At 34.7% G+C, this 9,059-nt stretch overlaps 1 non-coding gene across 1 annotated transcript; it reads right to left on the reverse strand.

Moving 5' to 3' along the window:
• Nucleotides 1-8,540: 8,540 nt before the first annotated feature.
• LOC145625877 (small nucleolar RNA R71) lies at nt 8,541-8,647 on the reverse strand. Its single transcript, XR_014110774.1, has one exon. It is a non-coding gene; the product is annotated as a small nucleolar RNA R71 (small nucleolar RNA).
• Nucleotides 8,648-9,059: the final 412 nt, after the last annotated feature.

The following is a 9,059-nucleotide window of genomic DNA, read 5'->3' on the forward strand; positions in this document are numbered from 1 at the left end:
ACCCAAGAACTAAAAATAAAAAAGATTAACTTAGAAAAGAAAATTACCACCCCGACAAGATGTCTTTGTCCTTCCTAGATGGTTCGATCTCGTTTTTAAGAATTATGAGTCAAGATTCAAGATTAGGTCTGCAATAGTCAAGGATCCATTCCGCTCATGCAAGATAAGGAGAAGGCTAGAAAATCATGAAGCCTCACAAGGTTTTGGCAAAAACTCACTATTAGCTTCAAATTCACCAAAAGGGAGAAATTGCAAATTTTAAAAAACTAATAGAATCCGGCTTCAAGGTCCCAATAGTTCTAAACGACCACCTTAGCATACTCTATCTTAGAATCATCCAAAGGTACTCTCAAACAGTGCACACCGTTACCATTTAAGAAGAAAAGCATTTAACTATACAAGTCAAAACGTATTATGTCGAAAGCAAGAACAAAAGAAAACACATTGCAAATTTGCCTTGAAAGAAACAAAAATATTTTCGGAAATTTTCAAGATATATAACATGGAAATGCATATACAAATGTGCATGGCATATATGAATCAAAATCCCACCAAACATGATAGAATACCCTCTCCCAAACTTGAATGAGACAACATACTCAAAACATAAATCAAATATTCCACGGGAGGGGAAAACAATGCAAAGAGATTAATCCAACAATACCAAGACATGTCCAACAAGGCATCAACCATTAGAGAGAGAGAGGGCAAGGAAAGATATTCCCGGATGTTAGGTGGGTGTAAATACACGCAAATGTCCCAATTTCACCTTTCAGAGCAAATTTTCACTTTAATCGAATCTCGCCGTCCATATGCTAGCAATTATGGTGCCAATCTTCCTTTATTCTTGATCCTAACCAATGCATCAAAGTATATCAAGTCATGTACCTAACAAAAGGCACAAAAAAATTTCCATGAGAGAAAATCTATTCTAAAATGAAAAGAAAATGAAAGCAATAAAACACGGCTTACTTTCCGAGAAAGGCTTGGTTAAGGTCGAAGCATGACCGCTCTTGTAAAATAGTATTGCAACGATCGCAAGAGCTTGTTAAATGCACTGCTACACATTTCATATGATATCAAGTAGGCAAATGATATAAGAAGGGCATGCAACAAGATTAGTGCACGCAAAATAAAATGAATATGGAGTTGCAAAGAAGAGGAAGAATCAAAAGAAAATTCAAGAAAATAAGAAGAATAGAAAGGCAAACTCTCTTCACAAAAATCTTTTAGGGTGGCAATATCACCCTTTTCCTCAATAGAAGACAAATGAGGGACATGAAAATCATCATAGTAGAGGGGGTCCCCAATAGGCTCATTAACGAAAGAAGGGAGGGATATAGGAGCGTATGGAATATGGTTAAATGTCCTTGAAAAAGGGATATGAGAGAAGGGAATAGGGGAAATGGTCTCGCATATGAACTCTTCCTCACCACCATGCCTTAAATTACCAATAAGAGCATGGAAATTAATCATAGAATCCTCAAAAGAAGAACACTCAAGATCACCATCTCCCTTAAACATCCTACTTCCAAGAGGAACCAAATAATCCCCTCCATCACAACCATAAACAACAACTCCCTCAACTTCCTTAAACCCCAAAGTCTCAAAACCATGCATGGATGGATGCAAATTCATTTCAAAATCATCTCTCTCCTATGAAGCATTCTTAATGAACTCACTCAAAAGGCTATGGGTTTTCATTTGACACTCAAAGAACATTTTGGACATATCCTCAAGTGAATCCAAATACTCATGGATAGAAGAATCACAATAATGTACTTGAGACTCATCAAGATGGGAAAGAGAGTTAAAATTTTCTAAATCAACACTCTCTTCATTCTTAACTTCTTCACAATCACTCAAATTCTCACCAATGGGATCCTCACACTCTGTTGGTTGCTCAAAATCATCATCATCACCCTCAACACACTCATTAAATTGGGATTTTTCACAAACAAGCATCAAGGGTGACAATTGGCTTTCTAACTCTTCTTTTCTTCTCCTTCCCTCCTCAAGACGCTCCTCATTATTTTTCATTATCTCTAATTGACCTCTCATAAAATTAAGAATCATCTCCTTACTAGGCCCAAGCTCAATGCACCTAATTTGATATTCAAAAGTGGTAATAATAGATTCAAAAGGTATAGAAGGTTGAGGCTCAACAAGAGAAGAAGAAGTACAACAAAGATTAGAAGAATCAACATTTAGATCATGAGCATATACATCACATTGGGGAGTGGGGGCACAATCAAACACATGAGATTCATCATTAATGGTACGAAGCACATCACAAGAAGGGATAGTAAATAATGAAGAATATTGAAATACACCATTAGCAACAATTTGAGCACGCACCTTATTATCATAAACAAAAGGGAAAATAGAGTTGAAATCATTTGTTCTAGGTTCACCAATAGGATGATGTGACAAATCATGGGAATTCATGCTAATATTCGAAGAATCAACACATTGCATATCAATATTAGAATCATGACTACCCCTATTATAAACATCCCTAGAAAACCAAACATAAAAATCCAAAGCATCATCAATTGATAATGATCTAAATTCACCATCATGCATGCATTCAACTTCATTCCTAGTTTGCTCATTCAAACAAAAATAACAAATCCCACAATCCTCCCAAAGACTATAACAATTATAGTCCAAAAATTCCTCAAGTCTATTGAAGTATTTACAAAAGGGCTCATTGTCAAATTAAGGAGACGAAAGATATTCCATTTTTATACAAAACAAACAAAAATCAAATAAAAAAAAGTATAAACAAAGACCTAGATTCAACCAATCAAAAACACTCAAACATAAACACCATTCCCCGGCAACGACGCCATTTTGACGAGGGGAAAACTAGGTTGTTATCTAATCCTCCCTAAGTCAAGCTAAATTATAAACACTTAACAAACCAAAATAAAAGTATAGTGGAAAGTCAAGGGTCGAACCCAAAAGGAACAGTAATGTTCAAGCACTCTTAATTATGCGCCTAAGCTAGGTCGAAATCAAAAGTAAGAGTTAACACTAACAACTAACAAAACAAACAACTAAACAAATAAAAAAACCAGGAATGGAGATGAACAAGTAATCATGTCAATTGCAACAACTTGGGAAGATCATGCAGATCAAAGGTTGTGAAAGCTAATGATAAGAGCAATCTATTGGAATCAAAGAGCTATCTCCTAATTGTTAAGCCAAAGTTCACTACGAATAACCACTAAGAGAATCAAAATCAAAACCAATCAATTATTTTAATTCCCAAATCAATTGGTTAAGTTGATAAGTGACTTTTATGTCACTTTTAGGGGTGTTTATTGAATACTTTTCCGGCTTATTTCAATACTTAAGCTCATTTTATCCTTTATTTCTATTATTTGGCTTATTCTCGTCTTTTATCTTTTTATTTGAGTATTTTGTAGTTTTTAGTTTAATTTAGATTAACTTAGTTTTATTAATTCCTGGTTTCTCTCTTTTTATTTATTTTTCTTTTAGTTTCTAGTTTGTTTTCTTTATTTTATGTTATTTCATTTAATTTTATTATTTATTTAGTTTTAGCATTTTATTTTACTTTATTTATCTTATTTTATTTTACTTTATTTATCTTATTTTATTTTACTTTATTTATTTTATTTTATTTTGTTTTATTTTATTTTATCTTTTAAAAATCCCCTCGTGTTGTTTTTGGTTGTAGGTATTTTATTTTATCTTTTAAAAATCCCCTCGTGTTTTCCATAGTTAAAAAAAAAAGGGCAAGGACATCAAATAAGAGCTATAAAAAAAACAAAAAACAAAACAAAACAATAACAAAAAAAAAACAAAAATATATTAGTTTGGTTTCGTTTTCTTCCCTAGTTTAAGCATTGAGGACAATGCTTCGTTCAAGCTTGGGGGGGGAGCGTTACTTCGATTTTGGTACATATTGTGTTAGTGTTGTATAAGCTTGGGGGAGATGGCATTATTGGTATTTTTGTTTGATATTTTATGACTTCTTGAATTTGTTTTTGAGAGTAGGCCATTCTTTTGCTTCACTTAGGAAATATCATCAAAATTTTCAAATTTTCAAATTTTTACCCCGCCTTAACCCTTATCCTTACGTTACAACCCACTAAAAGACCCTTAGACTTTAGTGGGGTTAGGTCAGAGAACGGTGGAGGGAGATAGACTTCAAACCTATGGAGAAAGTATACATAGTTGAGATGTCTGGATTACCTTCTCAAAGTTTTTCATTTCTTTATCTTTTTTCCGGTTCCTTCGTGCAATCATGAGAAACTAGTTTAAGGGTTGATTTGAAGCTAGTGGAGAGAATGCAGCCCGATTGGTTGGGGCTAGGGTGGATTGTGTCCCCATTAGTTCTCTATGCTTAGCATATGTTATGTTTCAATCAACCATTGACATCTTGGAACGTGCATATATTTGTCTATTTAGAAAGGTTTGCATTCATTGGTGCTTGTTCCTATCTCTTGTCCAAATATGAACTTTGTGTTTTCTTTCTCTTTTTTATGTTTCTTTTTCTTTTCTTTTTATTGCCTTGCCTTGGTTTTTTATTAGAGTTGTGGGTTAAACTCTGAAGCCACCCTCACGAGAGCACACTCGTCCTCTAGGGCGATCTAGGGGTTTAAAGGGCTTGTCTTTAGTTGCTAAAATTGACCGTGATTCCTACGAAAGTGAGTTAGTGTACATTCTTGTCTCCTTTAGTGTCTTAAATTTTCTTGAAAAAATCACTCTCCTTCTCCCGTGTTTCATGTTAATTTGCTCGAGGACGAGCAAAAGGTTAGCTTGGGGGAGTTTGATAAGTGACTTTTATGTCACTTTTAGTGGTGTTTATTGAATACTTTTCCGGCTTATTTAAATAATTAAGCTCATTTTACCCTTTATTTCTATTATTTTGCTTATTCTCGTCTTTTATATTTTTATTTGAGTATTTTGTAGTTTTTAGTTTAATATAGATTAACTTAGTTTTATTAATTCCTAGTTTTTCTCTTTTTATTTATTTTTCTTTTAGTTTCTAGTTTGTTTTCTTTATTTTATGTTATTTCATTTAATTTTATTATTTATTTAGTTTTAGCATTTTATTTTACTTATTAATCTTATTTTATTTTACTTTATTTATCTTATTTTATTTTATTTTATCTTTTAAAAATCTCCTCGTGTTATTTTTGGTTGTAGGTGTTTTCGGGTCCTTGGTCGATCGGGTTCAAGGTCCAAGAATTGAGTCAAACAACATGCTCCAAGCTACCACCCACCAATATCACACACCAATCTCCTGCTCCCTCCTTTCCCCCAACAACACCAACACCAACAGCAACAGCCGCACCACCACCAGCACCCACCAATCACAGCCACAACTAAGCTCCCCTGCTCCACCACTTCCACACACAAAACAGCACCACCAGCACCCACCTATCACAACCACCAGCAACCCCTGCTCACCTCACACCAAGAACCACCTCCAGCCACCAATCCGCCAGCAACAACTACCAAACAAACCGCAACATCAATTACCACCTCCAATCAGCCACGCAATTCGCACAAAAACCCAGCCACACCGCCTGAACCACACAACTGAACCAATTAACAACCACCACGCAGCCACCCAAACCATCGGAACCAATTAACAACCACCTGCTCCATCTCCACCACAATCAACCACGCACATCAACAACAACCCAGCCACACCGTCTACCTGCAACAATCGGTCATGAAACCACCAATTCGCATAAGCAACGGCAAAAATCAGAGCAATCGCAAATTAATTGGGTTCGAGAAAACTGAATAGGAGTTCGGTCAAAGTTTGAGTCATAAACTTTTAAGGTTTGTAATTTGAAGAGGTTTATTCGAACACACCCATGGTTCGTCCGAACCAACCCCGTAGATCGGCTGCACCAACCAAAGGTTCGACCGAAACATTTCACGAGCTTCGAGCGTAACTCTTATTGAAAATCGGACGGCCGCGATTTAGTTTTGCTTGATGAAGATTTTGCTGATTGATGTCGATGAAGGGTGAAGATGCATGCGGCTTCTGAGTAAGGGAATTGAGGATGAGAATCATAGCAACCACGAGAAAGGGGAATTGGGCGGTCTGATTGTTTTCGTGGGTTTGGTGGGAATTTTGGGGGTTTTGGGGTTTCTTTTTCCATTTCATTTTCTTTTATTTTAGTTTATTTCAGTATTGTTTTTTTTATTTATTTATTTAGTTTTAATTAGTTTTATTTATTTTTTTATTTTATTTTGTTTTAACTTGTATTATAAATACCCCGTTTGGGGTTATTTTCTCTTAAATTTTAATCAACATTATTTTACCTAGTTTTAGAGTAGTTTAGCATTTTTTTCTCTTTTAGGGGTTAGATTAGGATTTTCTCTCTCTAGTTTAAGAGTAATGTAGAGAGAGAAAGCTTGGATTTTCATGGAGTTTTGAGAGGTTGAAGAAGCAACTTTGTGGAACTTCTTCTCATCTATTCAATGAGCATTTTCTAACTTTCTCTCATCTTTATTTCTTTGCTTAATTCTTAGTTTTTTTTTTTGCTTTTTGTTTGTAGATTTGTGTAGATTAATTAGTTTTTTTGTTTAATCTTGTTTTTATTCTTATTTTACCTTGTTTTCCATGTCTTTCTTCATTATGTTAGCTTAGGTTTTATTCTAGCTAGGGAATAGTATGAAGGTTATATTAATGAATTGAATGATTGATTGTGATTAGTATGAAATTGTTTCTTGATTATTGTGTATGGGTGATGCTTCTATGGATTAGAATCTTTCTAGCTAATCGATTATATGCTCTTAATTGTGCTTTCAATCAATTGTGCGAGAGTGAGTTGGTTGAGAGCCCTAAATTCTTCCATACCTTTGCTAGGATAGTTGCACGACAGTGAATTAGTTTAGTAGGATAATTAACATGCTTAATTGTGCGAGAGTGAGTTAAATGTGTTGATGTTCCTAATCAAGGTCATTTTCATCTATTTGTATGATGTTGTTTAATACATTGATGTGATTGGATTCCACTTTCCCTAGTTTTAGTTGTTTGTTCTTAGTCGTGTTTAGTTTAACCTCTCTCTATTGATTATTACGAATTATGTACGTAATTTTGGTGGACCTTCTTTTTATGATTTTTCTCTACTTAGAATATTTCTCTCTCTAAATTTCTCTTTCAACTTTGTTCTTAATTATTCTCATTAATACAGATTTCCTTTGGTAACTATTTCTCTTCTCTTAATCTTAGTTGTTATCTTATTCCTTTAATCATGTCTTGCTTTAGTGCTTTGATTTGTTTAGTTTTTATTATGTGTGAGTAGTTCTATTTCTAGGGTTTGTGGGGATCCTTAAATAATAAGAAGGGGTAATTTATTGTTGTTAATTATCAATGCTAGATTAATTTCCTATTGATTAATTTAATGCTCTGTGACTAGATTAGGCCTGATCTTTTATGCATGAGTTTGACAATATTGATTCGAGATTCGATAGATGAGAATTAATGTTTAGGTCTTGTTTCAATAGGCAGGTTAATTTATAAATGGTTAGGTCAAGATTTGAAAGATGAGATTTAATACCGTTAAATAATTGTGTGATTATAATACGTCGCGAAAGCCCTTTATAATCTGATTAATATATGCTTTGATGAATGATTATTATATTCTACCCTGGAGTATTATTTATTGGTGAACCTATGCCCTAGATCCTTTTTATTATTGTTTTCTCCCTATTCTCAATCTTCGTAGTTTAGTTAATTAGGAATAGAAAGACTTGTTTCCTTGTGGATTTCGACCCTACTTCCCTATCTACTTTAGTTAGAGGACTTAGGTAATTATTTTTGATTAGGGGATACGACTTTACCCTGTCAAAATTTGGCGCCGTTGCCAGGGAAACGGTTTTATTTTTATTTCTAATTATTTTTGTAGTCTAGGTTATTTTCTTTTTTGTTTCAGAGAACATTAGTTCTCTGAGGCAAATCTAAAATTTGCTTCTAGTTTTTGTTTATGCCCAGGTGTTCCAGATCAGGGTACATCCCATTCGATCCTGAGATCGAATGTTCCTTCCATAGACAGAAAAACCTCTACAAGCAAATCCTGGCGGATTCTGGTGATAATAATAATCACCGAGACCCTCCAACTGGTTCTAGCGATTCAGAGGTATCATCAGATCTAGAATCAGAGATGACGGCTCCAAAGAAGCTTAGTGATTACTCACAACCAAAGCTTATAGATTTCCAACATCTCACCCCCACTCCGGCTCTTGATGGTGTTCAATTTGAAATTAAACCTCAATTTATAACGATGATAGAGAGGAAGAAATTCGATGGAGCTAAGGGTGAAGACCCGAATCTTCACATTGCCGACTATTGTCAATATTGTAATACCATTAGGCAAGCCGGGGTCACTCGAGACCAAATCAGGGAGATTCTCTTTCCCTTCTCTTTAACTGGAAAAGCTAAATTATGGTTTAATGGCTTAAGTAGAACTGCACTTGGTATAACTGACTGGGAAACTCTTGTTTTGAATTTTTATAATAAGTATTATCCTGCAGAGAGAACAGCCGTACTACGGAGTGCGATTCAGAACTTTACCCAAGAAGCCGATGAATCCTTATATGAGGTTTGGGAGAGGTTCAAGGACCTACAAAGAGAATGCCCCCACCATAATTTAGCACAATGATAGTTAATCCAAGCCTTTTATAATGGCATTAGAAATTCTTCTAGAATAATTTTAGATTCTGCAGCTAGTGGGAGATTTATGAATCTTAATGTGGATGATGCAGGTCAGGTTTTTGAAGATATGGCGATACACAATTCCCAATATGGGAATCCTAGAGGATTTGCTAACAAGGGGAAACATAGTGTTGACTTTGTATCCTTTTTGCAAGCTCAACTGACCTCTATATGCCAAAAATTAGATAATCTTAGCACTGCCAATGTAGCTAATGTTTCTGCAATTTATAATAATTCTAATGAGGCTTTCTGTGAAAATTGTGGTATTATAGGTCATTGGGAACAAGATTGCAGGAGTTTCGTGGAGCAAGTTAATGTCTTCTAAGCTTATAGGCAGAATAACCCATAC

The sequence above is a fragment of the Chenopodium album genome, chromosome 3 (genome assembly GCF_948465745.1).
Source record: "Chenopodium album chromosome 3, dcCheAlbu1.1, whole genome shotgun sequence".
Lineage (NCBI taxonomy): Eukaryota > Viridiplantae > Streptophyta > Magnoliopsida > Caryophyllales > Amaranthaceae > Chenopodium > Chenopodium album.